At 51.1% G+C, this 19,726-nt stretch overlaps 1 protein-coding gene across 7 annotated transcripts in view; it reads right to left on the bottom strand.

Annotated features, from left to right (window-relative positions):
* Positions 1–19,088, bottom strand: part of ADARB1 (adenosine deaminase RNA specific B1) — a 116,613-nt gene extending 97,525 nt beyond the window's left edge. For 6 of the 7 annotated variants that reach the window (XM_036850787.1, XM_036850789.1, XM_036850790.1 and 3 more), the window contains exon 1: positions 18,962–19,088. The gene's annotated coding sequence lies outside the window, so the exon portion shown is untranslated. Of the gene's footprint in view, positions 1–18,138; positions 18,191–18,961 lie in introns of those variants that run through there. The other variant, XM_036850788.1, reaches the window with a different exon arrangement.
* Between the last annotated feature and the right edge of the window lie 638 nt (positions 19,089–19,726).

The following is a 19,726-nucleotide window of genomic DNA, read 5'->3' as shown; positions in this document are numbered from 1 at the left end:
ACAGAATCCCCGCTTCTCTCTTCCGATGATCATCGATGATCGCCACGGATGCCGGCGGGCGCTTCTGGAAAGCGGCCAACGGGAGTGTAAGCTGAGCTGGGACAGCGGTGCCCAGGGCATGAGAGGGACCCCGCGGCCTGGATCCAGTTCCGGAGCCGGCCGGGAAGTGCGAAGGAAGCCAGCATCCAGCGGCTACTCTGCACCTCGGGGCCCAGTGCCTCCTGGCCGGGGTCACGTGCAGGCGGGTGTGACCCCACAGTGTGTCAGTAGCCAAGCTGCTTCCGTCCTCCCAAGACTCTGCTTATCTCAGAGCCTGGGTTTCCTGGTTTTCACTGTGCTGACTGAGTAAATGTGGGGGGGAGGGGATGACCTGAGACTCCCCAAAAGGGGTTCAATGGCCTAGTAACAGATTACCTTGCTGGCTCCAGAAAACAGGTTAAAGATTTCCTTGGCTTTAGAAAACCAGATGTGATACTAGTTTTGGTATCTTTAGGACCCAGGATCTATCTTCAAGACAAAGAACTAAAAATACAAACGTGTGATGATGAATTACTCCTATTTTATAGGATTGAGAGGCTTTACTTACTAAAAGTTTTTAAATAATTACTCAAGAGTTAGATTTAAGCCATTAAGAGCCTCACTGATTTCCTCCGCATCATCTACTGTGTTTTTGTACAATCCCTAATTTGCTCATTACTTTAATATTTATAGAAAGATGTTTTGTTTTTCCTATTCTGTGATACGATTAGTATCAGTCTGACATACATTTAAGTACAAATAAATAAGATGTATCCATTTTTAAAAATCCAGTAGGAGCACAACAATGGAAAATTACTTTTGACGAGGGTTCCTGAATTCTGATTCTAAGATTTAAAGGTAACCTATGAGGATTCAACCTTCACATTAAGACTTGATCCCCATAATTGTTATTTTCAAAGACTAAATTCCAAGGTATAACTATACCCCCCCAAATAGGTATTTATTCCCATGAAAAATGTTTTCTTTGACATCCATTTTTAAATCCCCCTCATAAGCCAGTTGCAAAACGGTCAAAAGAGAAAGGAGGGCCAGCCCGGTCAGCATCCCCGAGAGGTCACAAGTCACCCCAGAGTTTCTGTCCATCCTCAACGGAGACCCCAGAGGGCGAAGGTGTCAAGCGGGAAGGGGCGAGGAACGAGAACGGGTGCTGGCTTTGGATCTCGACCGAGGGCCAGGCCACACCTTCTGCACCAGCGGCCCCAGCAGCGCAGTGACCCGTCCTTCCTCGGAAGGTTCTTCTCCGCAGGTGGCTGCGCGAGGGCCAGGCACAACAGCCACCCGTGCTGCGCTTTCACACGCTCGACTGCTCCTCAGCCTCTCCAGAGGAAGGAGGGAAGTTGATCTCTGAGGTGTTCGAAGTTGCTTGAATAAATAAACTAGACTATTTTTTCTTATCAAAATAAAATACTGACTTTTAAATTAAAAACAAACTAATTTTGCAAAGGATTAAAAAGGCAGAACTCCCCATCAGTTTGGCAGAACTACGGGCAGGTGAACTTCTCAGGCCCACTGGCCTGCACCCCGATTCCCCAGCCTGCCCTCCACGCCAGTCACCCCGGGTCGAGGCCCTCAAGCTCTTCCTCCCCAGGGAAGCCTGCCACTCTCCCTGGACTGCAGCCCACAGGGGCACAGGGTCCCCCCCGCCTCCACCCCACATGGTTCCAAGGCATGCGGCAAACACGGAAGAGCACTCGGTGACCAGGCTCCCACCCCTCGGAGCGCCCAGCTGCCAGAAGCACAGCCCCACACACCCTAACGCCATCGGGAGCTAGAAGAGACCATGCTGGTGGGGAGCAGCCCTCGGACCCCCCAGAACTGCAGCAGAAGATGTCAGCTCGTCCCTGGCTCCTCCTCGGACGACAGGCCACACACCATAAAGCGTGTCACTTCACTAAACTTCTCCAGTTAGTCTACTGTCGCAACCCTTTTAAAACACTGACCTCTCCTAATGTCAAAATCACCTTTGCCTTTTCATTGTGAAAATTTGGTAAAAGCAGAAATAATTATATAAGTAGTTAAGCTAAACGTCAACTAGCATCGAAGCAGGGAGTTTCAAAACTGAAGCAGTGGAAGAAATCAGATGAATTCAGGGTTGATTTAAGGTAACACCAGGGGCAAAGACAAGTAGATGTCTGAGCAAGGAGAAAACGGGCAAGGATGGTAAGATTAGAAAGATGCACAACGTCAAGGTGTATCAGAACCTGTGCTCCATGAGGAAAGAGACTGGGTTCTTTACCCACTGCTACACCTTTGGAATCCAAATGCCTGACACATAGTAGACGCTCAAAAAATGCCTGCTGAATGACTGCACAAATAAACGAATGAAAAAAGCCTTAATTTATACTAAGGAAGATGAAAAGTTACATGATTATAATGATGCTAGCAGCCCCTCAGATTTAAGGAAAGTTACTATCACAGAACCCACACTGTTTTCTAATAAAGTTAGCGCCACAATAGTAATCACGAGTAAGATGCTCTGTTTTCCAATAAAACTCACTGTGAGCTCGATACGTTACTATCTTTAAACAAGGTGGCGGAGGCGGTTCTCGGGGGGGATGAGGTGCTAGGAACGCACAGAACAGAACTCTAGGTCTAAAGACAGGGCGAGGGCGCAGCGTGACCGAGGTGAGGACCCAGGCTGACCAAGGGCAGACCCCAGGGAGGTGCGGTGTTGATGCGGGTGGGCAGGGGGGGCCACGGAGGACATCCAGGATGGTCACGTGAGCCACACAGGCACCGCCATCCCCGGGCTGCCCACCGGGCTCTCAGCAGCTGGGCCAGCTCCTAGCACCCAAGAGAGGACGGTTCCATCTCAGGGATTCTGTGGGCCACCAGCCAACAGCTAGCTCATCAGCAGCTTGACACAGGTAATGGTGAGAACACTTATGCCACGGAAACTGGCAAATGCTACAAATCAGGGCTTTTTACAGTCCCCCCCCCCAAAAAAAAGCCATTTGTTAAGCATTTATCAGCACACCACTGCAGTAACTTATAGTACATAAACTATGTCTCAAAAAAAGCACGTGGGATGAGGGGGAGAGGAGGGACTCATTCTAAAAAAGAAAAAACATTAAAATAAATAGCAAATTTAATTGTCAGTGTTAAGAGTAAAGTAAGGTTTTTCCTGCAAATGAAAGAATATTTAACATCAGGAAATCTATGAATGAAATTTACTATATTAACAGATAAGAGGGGAAACCATACAACCATCTCAACAGATGCAGAAAAAGCAACCAATAAAATTCTATTGCTGTAAATGATAAAGTTTATTTTTAATAAAACTCTCAGCAAAGTGGGACGGCGACTTGCTTAACTACGTGAAGGGCATGTACAAAACGACTACAGTAAACGTCACCCTCAGTGAGGAAGCATGGGAGGCGCCCACAGTGAAGCTGGAACCAGAGAAGCGACTGCTGGTCGCCACCACTGTCCCAGTACCCCACTCGGCCTGGCACCACGAGTTCCAGCCAGTGAATAAGGGGAAGGTGCAAAAATTAGAAAGGAAGAGGCATTGCTTGCACAACGTGATCCTCTCCCCAGGATGAGTTGGGGACACAATCCACATGCAAAACTCCACAGCTGGTACCCGACAATGACAAGCAAGAGGAAACGACACCTTCTGAAGCAGGAATTTAGGCTAGGATACAAGTGGCATTTCTGGTCGCTGAGCAAAGGGCAGACCATGCAATGACCGAGGCAACTGTCTAGCCAACAGGAAAAAATATTAGATCCTGGCCTCAAACTGAATAGAAACAGACTTCACACAGATTAATAGGCTAAATGTGGAAAACAGAATATAAAACTGCTGAAAGAAATTAAGGAGGAATGACTCCCGACATAGGAAAGTGTTCTTAGGACTCAAAACCCAAGTTGTAAAGGAAAAGACTGATAAATCTGAATATATAAAAATTTTAAATTTCTCTTTGGAAAAAAATAATAACATCAAAAGACCAAGGACACCAAGGAAAGCCCCTGTAGCCATGTGCGAGGTCCCCAACCTGCACCTCTGGTCACAGTGCCTCTTCCCACCGGGTCCAGGAGATTCCGGTGCCCCCTTTGGAAGAAGCGTGCCCCTCCGCACCACGGGTACGGGACGCATGTCTCCAGAATGCTCCGCATCAGGGCTCGAGGTGGCCAGAATTCCCGGTAAGAAGGCAAGAGAGTGTTTCTCCCTGGGACGGCGCTGAACCCTCCCTCCCGAGGCAGAGTCGAGGAGAGCTCAGACGGCGGCGGCGGGGGTGGGGACAGTGGACAGCGGCGCAGAGTTCCCACGTCGCCCCCACCCAGCTTCTCCTAAGGGTCACATCCTATGGCATCACTGAACAATGATCAAAGTCAGCACAGCACCGTGAGCTCCACTACCGCAGTCTCACCAGTTTTCCCACTAACATCCTCTCTGCCCCAGGACCCCCTCGAAAGCCCATACTGCATTTCGCTGGCGTCTCCTTAGGCCCCTGCAAGCCCGTCTCTCGGGACGTGGACGGTGCAGAGCCCTGGCCAGGTGTTTTCGGGACACCCTCTCCCGGGGCCTGCCTGCCGCTTCCTCGTGCCTAGGCTGTGCCCGTGCCCGTGGGGGAGAGGCTATGACTGCGGCCTGTCTTTTCACATCGATCTCCTGGGTGAGGTGGTGTCTGCTGGCTTTCTCCATTCTAAAGTTACCACTTTTCCCGTTTCAATAAATAAGTAACGTGGGGAAGAGAGAACTTTGAGACCAGAAAAATATCCTGTTTCTCCTCAAACTTTCATTCACTAATTTAGCGCCAGTCCTGGGTCCAGTCTAAAGTAACCATTGCCCTGGGGTCCGCCTCAGGGTGATCGTCCATTTCCTCCTTCCTTCCCCGCTGATTAACTGGAATCCTTCGGCTCCCCTTCTCCCTGCTTACTGACTGTTATTCATGTGTATCAGCAGAGTGATGGACGCTTCCTTTATTCTACGGGTTATAAGCCAACGCCATCGTCACCCATGCCCTTGCTCAGAGCCACCAGCTCTGACCCTCTCCCCGCCCACATGGCCTCGTCCTTTCTGAGCTCTTCCCTGTACCATGAGGGGGTCCAGTCGCATCTTCTTGGAGGATCCCTTCTTCTTTGCTCGGAGAAAGCACCTGGGTGTCCTCGGGGGACTGGGTAAGGAGCTGTGCGGCCTGAGCACCAACATCTGTGTCTCTGCACCATCTGGCATATGGACAAATACTCAAAACTGCGGTGCACACTGACACCTGGCTCCAGCCCAGTGCCCTCTGTCCTCTGTCCTCTGTCCCCTCCCCTCGTCCGCAACTTCTTCCCACCACACACTCACTCCTCCATCCTTATGAACACGTCCGCACCACAACCTTACCCCCCGGAGAAACAGACAGTTTCTGGGCAGTTACTGTGTACAGCCCTTTCTGTCTGTGGCTTTACAGAATCTAGAAAAGTACTGTTTTCCAAAATCCAGCTGATTCTTTTCTTCCCCACCCCACCCCTGCTGTAGCTCTGTTATTGTTTTGTCCTACACTGAGCTTTGGTTCTGTCTGTATCCCATTCTGGGTCCCCCCAGTCCTGGTTGAGGTTCACGTATTTTGTTCTGGGGTCCACGGTTCCCAGAGTCGGGCTGTACTGAGACGTCCACTCAGAGAAGCCCCACGCCCACCCCTCCAGCCACCTATGCCCCCCTCTCCTTTCCAGCCCCCACCCCCGGCCCCTGCAGGGCCCAATCCCTTTCGTCCTTGATTTTCCTTCCTGTTTTCCTTTTGCGCGGAGGCGCAGATACGCATGTTTTCTCATGAGAAGGGAGCTCACTCGATACCCTCTGGCACTCAGCCCTGCTCCCTTCCTGCATGTTCTGGAAATCGCCAGAGACCCACCCCTCCACACGGCTCGTTGTGACGTGGTCACCCAGAGTCGATCCACCCGCCCCTGACTGGACATTTAGGTCACTTCCATCTGTGTTTTCATCTTGTTGGAGGCGTGTCCTCAGGCTGAATCCCTAGAAGGGGACTGCAGGGGCAAAGCATTGAGCACATGGAGTTTGCAGGCTGAGTGTGGTTTTTAACACGCCTAATAGTTCTTCTTTGACTTCCTCTGATGAGTGAAAGGAAAAACCAAATACTGGGGAAGAGTTCCTCTGTCCCACACTGAGCACAGAGGGCGTCACCACAAGAAACCCTGGTCGCCTGTGCTGGACCTCAGGTCCACGGTATTTCATCCCGGAAGTAACAGGTCCACACTATTCAAGACATGCAGGGCACGTCGTGGAGACAGACCTGAGAGCGCGTCCAGGGGTCCCACGGGCAGCTGTGCTGTCAGCGTCACACGTGCCGTCATTCTAAGCCCCACTCCAAGCTCCTGTGCACACAGAGATGTGCTCGCTCACGCGCAGAGCAGCACTATGCACAGAGGCAGAAAGCAGAAACGATCCAAACGCCCATCCCTGGTGAAGAGCTAAAAAAGGTGTGTGACCCCCACACAACAGAGCCCTAGTCAGCCGCTGAAAGGAACAAACTGATAGGGATAGAAGAGGATAATCAAATCGCTCAGAAATGCCATTAGGGGATTGCAGACAGACAGGGAACTTTAGGGGGCTTTGGGAGACAACAGTAAGTTAATGATCACTCAAGAAAGCAGGTTTGCTTAACCACAAAACCATGTAACAGAAGCATGAGCCGTGCCTCAAAACAATAAAACAATGTTGGCATGAGACCCACATGCTGCCCAATGAGCTCAGTAAGTTAATGACCCCTAAGACATGCTCTCTGCACACGTAAAAAACAGTAATTTATGGAAAGGTGACATTTCAGACCCTCACTGTACTGAGACCTGAAATAATTTTTCCATTGCACCGTGACAGTCCTGGCTTGACCATGTAGAGACAAGAAAACTCCCCAGTGCAACCTGGAGGAGGAGCTGATGATGGAAGCATGACATCTACTCAAGAATGAGGAAGATGGTGGTCTCTTCCCCCTCCCACTTTTCCTTTGATTATAAAACTGTAGCCCACTAAGTTCTCGGGTCACGGCACCCTCTCGCCCAACCGCCTGTAAGACTCACAAGTGTCCTTTTCTAATAAACCACTTCTTATCTATCACTTTGCCTCTCGCTGAATTCTTTCTGCGCTGAGACATGAAGAACTGAAGCTCCTCGGAGCCTCCCCCCAAAACACCACCTAGCGGTTCCATAACTACTGATCCATTGTACAGCATGGGCGAACCCCAAAAACATTATGTGAGCTGAAAGAAGCCTGACTCAAAAGCCTGCATATTTTTTTTAATAAGATATCATTTTTATTTTTTTAATTTTTATTTATTTATTTATGGCTGTGTTGGGTCTTCGTTTCTGTGCGAGGGCTTTCTCTAGTTGTGGCAAGCGGGGGCCACTCTTCATCGCGGTGCGCAGGCCTCTCACTATCGTGGCCTCTCTTGTTGCGGAGCACGGGCTCCAGACGCGCAGGCTCAGTAGTTGTGGCTCACGTGCCCAGCCGCTCCGCGGCCTGTGGGATCTTCCCAGACCAGGGCTCGAACCCGTGTCCCCTGCATTGGCAGGCAGATTCTCAACCACTGCGCCACCAGGGAAGCCCAAGACTGCATATTGCATGATTCCATTTACATGAAATGCCTAGAAAAGGCAACTTCAGAGAAACAGAAAGCAGATCGGTGGTTGCCAGTGGCTGGAGGTGGGAATGGGAATTTACCACAAACACACACAAGGAGCATTTTGGGGTGATGGAAACATTTAAACCTGGACTGTGGTAACAGTTGCACAGCTTAGAAATTCATGAAAATCGCTGACTTCTCTACTTACTGAGGGTGAATCTCATGGTAGCTTCTCAAGCAAGAGAAAACAAAGCTTCCCCCAGTGCCTGCCCCAGCTGTACTTCCTACCCACATCTTCCCGATCACTCAACGATGGATGCTCGGACCGCAGGCTGACCGTCCGCACCATCTGTATAGTCTCTCTCCACCACCAGTGAGGCTGGGCAGGCAGCTGGGTCTCCCTGTGAAAAGCACACGCCTGCCGTGGACAGGGCCGCAGGCACGTAGCACGGCTCCCTCACAGCAGAGCTCTGCCCCACGAATCCAAATCCAGCACCCCTTTCCCGGGCTACGGCGTGGCTCAAAGTCTTGGCTAACTAAAGGGAAAGGCCTCCGGTTCCTACAGCAAGGCTTCCGGTGAGAAACGCTGAAATTCATCAAGTTCGGCTCCTTCCTAGCCGTGCCGCGCACGCCCAGGGCAGATCGCTCAGGGAGAATGTAAGGGGCGCTGGGCTGGTTTACACAATTCCTGCTCTTCCTTTGGAAATATCATCAATACCCTCGGTTTCATTAGAGGATAAAATTAAAGAATAGAAAGCGTCACTGTGCAATGATCAAATACGTCTCTCATTCATGTGCACGTGGGTGAAAACCATCTCCTACGTGACACCAAAAAAATACAAAGAAGAAAAAAACCCAGAGTAGGCGTCAGAAGATGTAGATTTAAGCCTGGTCTGCATGTGGCTGACACTGGACCACTTGTTCAGAAGGACCACAAGCCAGCAGTCCTGACACAGAGGTGGTCATCTCATCACTTCTAAAAACCAGCTGACACTTGATGGAAAAGGTTTTTCTCCATAGCATTTCACTGATGGTCAAATCTAAGCTGAACTCTGTGGCCCTAAATTCTCGCAGCTCTGACATCCTACAATTCATTCCTACAAACTCCACATCTTCCTGGATTAGGGTTTCAGCCTCAACCCCCGTACCAGTTTCTACCTGCAGCAAGTGAGTCTTCACTACTTACTGCTTGTGCTGCTACTTCCCTGGAACCGTTAATTTAAAAAATCACTACATGAGGAACTTAAAACGTTTAGATAGCTTTTTAATGAAAATGAAGTTTTAATATATTAAGAAAGAAAGGATAATCCTCCAAAGTATCCCGCCAAAAGAACACTATATCATAACAGGCATATGGTAAAACCTAACACAGATGACCAACTCAGAACAGTAATTCCTTTTGACTACTATTTTGGGTAGATTCCTATTCTGAAAAGGAATCAAATTCAAAATGATCAAGGTGAATAAATGTGCATTTGATGTAATTAATTTCATTCATACCTAGAAGAGAGCAGACATGACAGGCCACACCATTGCTATTTAAACTGTGGCCCGAGCACCTAAGCCTCTGGAACTACACCTCCATAGACGGACTTCAAGCTGTTCGTGCTCAGGCTACAGCAGGTGAGTGTCTGCGTGAACTATGCTTTCCAGCCTCCTTCACGTAGCGCTCAGGGGGTGCGTTTGTGGGGGCCCAGCAGCCACCCGCCCCTTCTTGGGCATATCTCCCTGGGTGAGTTCCCCTTCCTAAGGCAGAAGCCAGAAATCCAGTCCCCTGTCCTCGCGCTGCCACAGCACGCGGACAAGGCAGGCTGTGCCCACCTGACACCTACAAAACCTCACCCCCAAGCGAAGCAGCCTGAGCAGGTGCCAGGACGGCGCTGAGAGAAGGGGAGCTGGGCATCAGGAGGCGATGGCGGCCCACCGGGAACCGCGAACCGTGCCATCTCTCGGCCTCACGCGGGCGATGAGAAGCTGCCTTACGTCCTTGAGCAAACTCCTTCTTCAAGGAGATCACTCACCCTAAGCGAGGGAACACTTGGAGCAGCAGGGAACTTGGGCTGTTGGCAACCAAAACGAGAAAAGAAACTGGACTTGTGAGCACGGCCCGTGAGAAGAGGCGCAAACACAAAGCAACTTTGAACCGTACTCTCCAACCTGCCCAGTGCATGTGTTAATGCCCTCAGTTTCTAATGCTTCCCGGATACAAGAGGACTGATGAAATACTACCTACTACTGCGTTACCTTTACTCATTTCTGACAAGCTCGAGACCTGCAAACCTGAAAAACCAATCCTCGCCCAATTTAATTCAACATTTAACACAGTCTCGTCCCCTAAGAGTGAGAAACCAGAGAAAGGGATCAGTCGGGCTCCCCGGGGTCTGGTGTTTTCTCACTAAGCCAGAGCCCATTACTCTACCCCCTGGCCCCGCCTGCTGGCCCACCTTGCTCCCCTCTTCCGGGAAAGCTGCTGGTCCAGAAGGAGGTGACAGGACACCTTGTGCCGAGGCCAGCCTCTTGTGCACCCAAAGCCGCCACAGTGACCGGCACTGCGTGCTTTTCACACAGGGCTGCTCAGAGGTTAAATATTTGTTGACATCCGACTGAATGACCCTCGAAGAACTTAGAGTTTGTTTTTCGACTCCTACGTACAACCATCCTCTAGAAATGGAGTGACCTTGGACATCACCAACTAGACCACCCCCTTCACACTCAAGGAACCTGCGGCGGACAGCCCACCAGGTCAGAGCTGAGCTGGGACAAAGGGCCCAGTGTCCCAATTTCCAGTCAACTCTTCTGTTGGCTCCCCTACCAAACAGCTGTGAAGCTACATTTCTTCCAATTTTTAAATCCTCTGAGCCTCCATGGTGAATTAAGTATTTTTTATTTTATTTGGCTGCTTTTCTGAAACCTTCTGGAATTATTCAAAGTATTCTCACTTTCACCAAGATGTAGTTATGAATATTACTTCTCTACAACAGGTACTGTTATTTCTTAAGACAATGCATTTCAATTACATGTCACCTAAAAGCAGTTAACAGAACAAGAGCTATTTCTTTTTTCAACTTGAGGACTCTCTGTTTTTAACAGATTAATTTGCTATATTGCACTTTATAGTTTTAGAACAATTTTGAATGTTTTATAAATGTTTCTGTTCTACAAAGAAAAGCACAGAAATCTGGAGATAACACAGACATATGGGGCATAAATATATGACTGATTCACCAAGTACAATAGGAGCGGGGAGAGGGGTACAGTATGCTCAGGCAGAAAAAACACACTTTCAGAGGCAAGCAGCCTCAGTTCAGATTCTACTGCCTACATTAAAAGTAAGAAAAAGTTATTCATTCATTCAACAAACAGTGGTAAGCGCCTCCTATCTGCCCGTCATTGTTCTGGGCCCTGAGGATAAAGACAGAACAAGACCCCTGCCTTCCTGAGGCTTCCACTCTGCCAGGCAGGCTGACGAAAGGGAGGGAGTGGTGGGTACAGAGGGCAGATGGACAGAACGGACAACAGGGCACTCAGTGGGGAGGAGGTGAGGGTATGGAGGAGCGAAGCCCACCAGAAAGCCGGAGGCAAGGCCCCAAGGGCCTGGCTGGAGGGGGTGGCCAGAGGGGCAGCGGGAGAGGACACCTCTGAGATGAGGGCAGGTACAGGGCTCTGATCTATCCTCCAGTTAAGGCTTGGATCTGAACAGACAGGAGCAGGGAGGGGCTGTGAGGCAGCTAGTCAGGTAAGCCAGGTAAGAGGGGATGAGGATGGTTCCACAAGATGGATAATCCTAAGATTATCATCAGGAGTAAACTAGATTAAACTGATTCCACCATGGCTGACACATAGTAAGAGCTTAATAAATGTCAGCTAAATATCATCCCACTTTCCCAGGAAGTTACTGAACCTCTTCCGTCAGTTCCTGATCTGAAAAATAGGCGCAATGAAACGTCTATGGTGAGGACTGTGAGGAATGACGGATAGAAGCGAAGTCCTACCCACGTGTGCCTGTGTTTCACAAACAATACATGATATATCTGACAGATCACACATAAGTATGTATCAAAATAAATACTCTGCACACCACACGCCAGGGGATAAGAATCCCCACCTCAGATCCCTCTGGTCTCAGCATCCACAGCTCGAAGAGCCCTTCTTAACCCTCCAGGCCCCCCCTCCTGGACCCCACCCGTCAGCCGACACCTCTGCTCGCTCCTCCCAGCCGCCCTGCACAGCTCCGACCAGGCCTCTGTCCTCCGCCAGGGCCTCCCATCTCACTCCGGGGCTCCTCTTCCCCTCGCTGCCAGCCCTTCCTGGGCTCAGGAGAGCCCGCACAGCTGGCATCCCCACGGATGCCCTGACAGAGGCCACTCCAATAAGCAGTCTCCACGCTGGCTCAGTACGTGGGCACCCCACCTGGCCGGGTCGCCCTGAGGGAAGGCTGGCTCCCAGGGGCAGAGACCTCTCCCGTCTCCCGCATCCGGCCGGGGAAGGCCCTCAGCCAAACCTGTCCACATCCACGCAGGGCAGTGGGACGTGATCAGGCAGAGCCGTGGGAACCAGCTCCCCCCAGGTCACCCCACGGCTGGAGCGCAAGGGGTCCGGGGCCTTGTGCGTTTCACCCTGCTGATTCAACTACAGAGAAGGTTGATGGTTTGAAACTCCAAACCCGAAAAAAAAAAAACAAATAACCACAAGCAGTACAAACTGACATGCAGGGAAGATGTTTTACCATTTTACCAGGCAACTAGAAGCCAGTGCTGCTGCCCCAGTGGGGCTTAAGCCTACGGGGGCCCAAAGCAACACCACCCACCTCCCAGGAGGTGGGGGCAGCCGTCCTGGATGCAAAACTGGCATTTCCCTCCAGAGCTTTAAGACAAATGCAGCACGAATCAGGAGCCAAGTCTGCTGAGTCCTCTGAGTAGTACTAAATTTGGTGAATAAAGGTGCCAACTTCTAGTGAAGCTGATGATACTTCTAGAGACGAGTGAGTTTTTTTTAATAAAGAAAAACGCTATTTCCACATGCATCCTTCTGCAAGGATGCCCCACGGTGTGTTTAGCACCAGAAGCTAATAAGAAACTAGATCCTAAGTCCTACAGCACAATTCCCAAGTTTCCTGGACTGAGCACAAAATTATATTTTATTTTATGCCCTCCTTTCAAAGGGGCAGCATGTCTCTTAGAAATATTTTCGAAGTGCGTCAAGGCTCCCATGCACAGAAGTCCTGCCTCGCTCCGGGGGCTGAACTGCCCCTGCTCCTCCCTCCGGCCACCCCCTCTCACCGGCCCAAGGACTGTGCCCCTGCAACTGTCCCTGCCCAACACACTAGAACTCTGTCCTTCTCCACTGGATCATCCCTGTCAGCCCAAAACACATGACAATCACTCTCACTTAAAAATCAAAAATAAAAACTCCCTTGAGTCCACAACCCTCCGGCTTCTGTCCCGTTACCCTGTCCTCCTCCAGAGGATCCTCCACACTCGATGCTCTCCACCCCTCCCTCCACACAGCCCTCCCCACTGCAAGGCCATCCGCCTCTTATCAAATCCAGGACCCTCCCCCTCTTGTGGACCCCTTGCCCAAAGCCCCCAGGCTCAGTCTGCACCCTCCTGCTCTTCTGTGTGGACACCCACAGCCCGGCCTACGGTTTCAAACATCAGCAGTACACAGATGACCCCCAAATTTACATATCTGGCCCCAACCTCTTCTTGAACCAAAGTAAGCCCTCTTAAGCACCGTTAGTGAAGTACTATTTTAGGCCCTTTACATTAGCTCAGCTATCGACCCACCAACCCCAGAAGACCACGTGCTGCTCTTCCTCCTAATTTACGGGAGAGAAAACTGAAGCGCAGGAGGATCAAAGCGCGCAAGCTCACACACCTGGTGCGCGTGGGACAGAGACCCACCCGTGGGCCCACCTCCCCACCTCACAGCCTCGCCAGCCTGCTCCTCAGCCAACGACCTGGGGGTCGCTCTGGGCTGTTCCATCTTGCAGAGACTACTGGCAATCCCGATGGGCCGCCTGCAAAACACACCACAGTGCCTCAGTTCTAAGACCCGCGTTTTCCCACATCTTCACGACTCTGAAATCGGGCAGGAACTCTGAGTAATCACTCAAACTCAGCCGTCCCTCTAGGACGCATGACTGACAGGGCAATGTGACCCATCAACAGGTCAGTCCACAAATCCTTTAAGGACCGGAAACCTCTCCTTAACACCTGCCGGTAGGATCAAGAAAGCGTCCAAACTCGCGGATCGTATATCCGCAGCTTGGACGCGTCCCAGAGACAGCAGTGGTGCAGTCGTGAGAAATGCCACCTCGGCAAGAGACGGTGACAGTACAGCGGACCATGCCATGGGGCTGATTTGGAGGAACCAAATTCTAAAGGGGAAGACATTTTATAATTACTTTATTTCACTCACATCTTCCTTTTTCATGAAAGCACAAGACTGGCATGATTTTAAAAGTCTATGCTTAAAGTCTAAGAGCTCTTTCAATAAATGACACCTAAGTGAGAGGAAAGCATTGTGTCACAGGCAAACTGGCAACGTTTTCCTGTTAACAGTACAAAACATAATGCCGCAACTTACAAACGAAGCCGGATTTGATCTCCCCACCCCTGCCCTGGTGCCAGGCCCCAGCGGATCACCGTGGGCCCCCGATGCTCCCCTCCTGCGTAGGGCAGGGGAGGGGGAGAGTCCCTGCGGTGCGGACACTCAGGGCAGTACTCCCTCCGCCACTTATCTGTGGCCCCTCTGCACCTTGCTTTACCCACATGTAAGGCAGGAGACTAAGAGTCATGCCTGCCTTATAGACAGTCATGAGATTTTAATTAATATATGTGAAGCGCTTAAATGGCCTGGCACACCACAAGCTCCCGATAAACAGTAGCTGCGTAACAGCTGGAGTGATTCTTCTCAAAGAGGAATCAGATCATGTCATTCTGTTGTCCAAAACTCTAAAGTCACCTAGGAAGGCAGGCAGGCAGGTAGGCAGCCCTAGTAAGGCTGAGATCACCATCTAAATTCCATACCCCAGCAGGGTGCTCCCACAAGCTGCAGCCCTCCAGCCTCTGGGCTCACTCCCTGCCACCCTCCCTCCCACCCCTAGGCCACACTGGGCTCCGGCCTTTTATCAGCCCAGGACAGGAAGCTTGGACCCTGGGCCTGAGGCTGTGACTCCAGAGTTCCCTGTGCCAGCACCCAGCCAGGTGGCGCCCAGCTCCCTCAGACCTCACGACCTGCTAGATCGATTTGCCCCTCTTGGGACTTAGGACTTTTTTTAATTTTTATTTTATATTGGAGTATAGATGAGTACAGCAAAGTGATTCATTCATACATATACATATATCTATTCTTTTTTAGATTCTTTTCCCATACAGGTTTTTGCAGAATATTGAGTAGAGTTCCCTGTGCTATACAGTAGGTCCTTGTTGGTTATATATTTTATACATAGTAGTGTGTATACATTAATCCCAAAATCCTAATTTATCCCTCCCCACCGCCTTTCCCTTTTGGTATCCAGAAGTTTGTTTTCTATGTCTATGGGTCTATTTCTGTTTTGGAAATAAGCTCATTTGTATTTTTTTTTTTTTTTTTTTTAGATTCCACATACAAGCAATATCATATGATATTTGTCTTTCTTTGACTTACTTCACTTAGTGTGATAATCTCTAGGTCCATCCATGTTGCTGCAAATGGCATTATTTCATTCTTTTTATGGCTGAGTAGTATTCCATTGTGTATATGTACCACATCTACTTTATCCATTCATCTGTCGATGGACATTGGGGTACATCTATCTTTTCAAATTATGGTTTTTTCTGGCCAGCACTTAGGACTTTAGCTGGGGTTTATGATCCTCATCTCCCCCATAATGTGAACCCCCAGAGGGTAGGAACTACCCTTGCTGTGTTCACTCCCGTCTCCAGCACCTAGAACAGTACCTGGCACATGGTAAATACCAATACCTGTGGGGCGACCACATGAGCGAAACAAGTCTGCCCTAGATGCAAGCAGTGTCACTGCACTTCCCATAAAAATACCAGGCCCCTCCGAGCTACCTCCCCCCCAACTCTCTGCCCCGTCTTCACATTTTAAATCCACCACAAAGACAAACTGAAAACCAAAGTCGTTTTTTGGCACACTCCTAGAACACTGTACACACATACAGGAGGAGAGCAGCCGGCAGTACTAATGAGACCACCAAAAAAATGTGATAATTTGGTACTAATGGCCTGGGACCAACTGTTGTCAAGCAAGGCAGCAAGGCCAGGGGAATACCTCGGTCCACACTCCAAACAAAGCATAACTCCAAAGAAAGGCACTCGAGGAACAAGGACATCGTAATGACTTTAACGTACAATTTTTAAACGAAAGTCTCACTGTTTGCCTTTCCTACCTCACGTATTATGAACATACTTTCTAAAAGTTTTTTTGTTTTGTTTTGTTTTGTTTTTAAACAGCAGCATTTCTATCACACCAAATTGTAGGTTTGGAAATCTGTGGTTTAGAAATTTGACACAAAAAAATCAAGTTTTCCAATAAAACGGGACCTCTTTAAGCTCTTCAGTTTCATACTAAGATTGACTCTTTTTTTTTTTTTTTTTTTGGCGCACCACGCAGCTTATAGGATCTTAGTTCCCGAACCAGGGATTGAACCCAGGGCCCCGGTAGTGAAAGCACCAAGTCCCAACCACTGGACCACCAGGGAATTCCCCTGACAATTTTTCTTAAACAAGTTTTTTATAGGCTGGTAAATGTATAACTTCACCTATTAATCTCCAAAATGCACTTTCTAACTATCTCCAACCTATTTAAATAAATTCCTTGGTACTAAGTACTTACATAGCTCAGCAGAGCATTCAAGAGAATAAAACCCAGCACTGAAATAAAGCTTACAGCTAATGAATTTTGATGATTAATAAAAAATGATTAGTGGGTTTTGCTTGCACCCATGTATAAAAAAATATTCACTGCCGCACTGTTTCTTACAGCAAATATTAAAAACTATATTAAAACATATATATAACAGTGTATATATTTTGACTACTGCTGGGACAATACATAGTCAACTGGTCACAGCAGTTACAGGGAACTGATCAGCTAGGGATGGAGTGAAACGAGGTTTTCTTATGTGTTTGTACCTTTTGAGTGTACAGTGTGCACGCTTATACTTTCAAATCTATAAATAAAAATTTCAGTGGTATACATTTTTAAATTTTATAACTGAAAGTATAAATTTTATTTTTAAAATGTAATGCTATAACAGTGTTTAATAAAACAAACTGCCAGCTTTTGAACTTTTTTGAACTCTGCCTAATTTGTTCAGCACTGTATCCCAGGAGCCAAAAACAGGGAGGGCCCAGCACAGCACGACATGGATTCAGTACTTGCCAAATGAATTAGTTTGCTTTGTTCATTCACCAGACAAATATAAATTTTAAAAATTTTCTTATTCCAATCTAAAAGCAGTTGAAATGCTTTTAAGACATGTAAATTCACAGAGGACTAAAGTAGCCTACAAGCCAAGAAGTTTTTTGTGGAAGCTGTTATTCGCTAATTATCCTTTCTTCACCTCCCAGGACTGACCTCATGAGCACGCAGCATCTCGAGATACATGTGTCATCAATTTCTCAGAGCTGGACCAATTTTCTTTTCACCACTGCCCCCTGCAGAAAGGCCTTTTTTTTTTTTTTCCAACTACAGCTTCAAATTTTGTTGAAGGTGTAGCTGGATATATTCAGTCCCAGGAACCTTCAGACATCAAACGGGGCACTGCTCACAGACAATGCTTTCCTTGCAGAGCCCGAGTGAGTCCCTGCCTTCACCTGGGCAGGGCAGGATCGCCAGACAGCTCAGTGAGTCTCAGCGATACTTAGGAGCCCTGCTGGGGGTGACCCTGCAGAGGGGACCCTGTCCCTGGAGGGACCCTGCAAGGAGGGCAGCTAACTCTCACACCCAGGAGGAAGGGTACCAGCCAACCTCTGCATTTTCCTTCTCCCTTTCCCCTCAGGGAAACCCTCAGCAAAAAAGGTAAAAGAATCTCAGCCTCAAAGAAAAGCTGGCAATCAAAAGACACTGCCCAGGACTGCTCTTACCACAGCCCAGTGTTTTCGGAAAATGCAGCTCTAGATGGCACCTTTCAGAGGAATAAAACATACGGCAAATTTAAGAGAGAACAAAGAGGATTAATTAAATATTTCTAATCTCAAAACTTACTGATCATCAATTGATTAGGGCACTAAGAGTAGAGAAGCAAGTCTGACACCAAGCCACTTTTCCTTATACTTCGAGGGCTGAAAGCTAACCACTATCAGAAAGTAACCTTATCAGAAGTAACAACCCAAACCAGCTGGCCAAAAATACGAAGCGCGAACCAAACACGGCGCTGCGGGTCTCCGACATATAAATAGGAATTCGAACATATTTTAGGTTCCCTAGCTTGTCAACTGGGACTCCAACCCGTTTTAGCGTCCACAGCCCACTCTGACACCTTCCTCCACACCCATTCACTACCCGGTAATTTTCCTACCGCAGATCTGAACACGTCAGAATTCACCTCGAGCCCCCAGTCGCCCCAGACTGTTCCGGATCGCTCCAGACGGCCGGCACCCGCGGGAACTTCCCCGCCCCGGGACGCCCGCGGCGAAGAGCATCCCACGCGGACACTGCGCCCTCGGGAAGGGACGCGGGGCCGTGCCTGGCGCAGCCTCACCGTGGGCGCAGCCTCCCCCCGGGGGTGCACTCTCCGCAGAGGAGGGCACCCCGCGCGGACACGGTGCCCTCCCGAAGGGGACGGGGGCGGGGGGGCCGTCCCGGGGGCAGCCTCGTGCCGGGGCGCAGCCTTCCCTCCCTAGGGCGCAGCGCATCCGGAGCAGAAGCGGCACTCCCGGGGAGGGGACAGGGCTGTCCCCAGCGCAGGCTCCCCTGCCGGGGGCGCAGCCTCATCCCGAGGGGCAGTGTCCCCTCCCGGGGCGCAGCCTCCCCTTCATCCCCGGACTCCCCGTATGCGCCCCGGGGCGCAGCTTCATCCCGGGGCGCAGCCTCGCTCTCCCGCGGCGCAGAGCATCCCGCGCAGATGCGGCGCCCGGGGAGCAGACGCGGGGCCGTCCCGGGCGCAACCGCCCCTCTCCAGGCGGCCCGCAGCCCCTCCGGACAGCCCCTCCGGACAGCGCTCCGGGCAGCACTGGTCCCGCTCGAGCCGCGCGCCCGGCGCGGCCTCACCACCTGCCCGGCGGCGCTTACATAAACGCGGCCACGGCGCTGCGCAGCGCTGCCCCGCGCTGCTGGGCGGCGTGGTCGGGCCGCGGTGTCAGAGCCTCGCCACCCCCGCCGCCCCCGCCGCGCCGCCTCACCTCAGCCGCGGGCCGCTCCGCGCCGCGCCGCGCCGCACCGAGACTCGGACCGCGAGTCTGCGGAGCTTCGCTCGGCCGCCCGGGGCTGCGGCGCGCTGGCCGTGGCCTGGCGCGGCCCCGAGCGCGCCCCCGAGCGCGGCCCCGAGCGCGGCCCGACCGGCCGCCGCCTCAGCCAACGCCTCAGCCTCCACCCTCCGCCCTCGGTGTCGGCTCCGCCCTCCCCGCACCCCCCGCCGCCGGCCGCGCGCACGCCGGGGAGCGACGCCGCGACGCAGCACGGGCGCGCGCGCGCACGCTGCGCCGGGCTCCTTCTACGGCCCGCGGGGGACGGGGAGCGGGGACGGGGAGCGGGGACGGGGACGGGGTGTGGGGACGGGGAGTCGGGGCGCAGAGAGCGATAGGGCAGGGGGGGTACCCGGCGGGGACCGCCCACGAGACCCCCGCCCGCCGCCTGCTGCGTGGGGCCCGCACAGTCCCCGCGCTGGAGGGCGCGCCGGGAGCGGGACGCGAAGGTGCGTCCGGCCTGTACGGGGCCAGCTCGGGGCGTGTTGGGAGGAGAGGGTGGGGTCACGCCCCCCAGGCCCCGAGGGGCGCCCTGGGTGAGAGCAGAAGCGAGTCCAGATGACCGGTTACGGTGGTGGCGGGTCGGTGGGTTTGGTGGTGCAAGCATTCAAAGCCTCTTGCAGCCGTGCAGTAAGCGGACTCCTCTGTCTGTATTCACTGGCTCTTCAGCGGTTGCACCGAGAACATCTACACACAGGATGA

The sequence above is a fragment of the Balaenoptera musculus genome, chromosome 4 (genome assembly GCF_009873245.2).
Source record: "Balaenoptera musculus isolate JJ_BM4_2016_0621 chromosome 4, mBalMus1.pri.v3, whole genome shotgun sequence".
NCBI lineage: Eukaryota > Metazoa > Chordata > Mammalia > Artiodactyla > Balaenopteridae > Balaenoptera > Balaenoptera musculus.
Note: the sequence above shows the minus strand (reverse complement) of the source record. Positions and strands in the feature narration are given on the sequence as shown.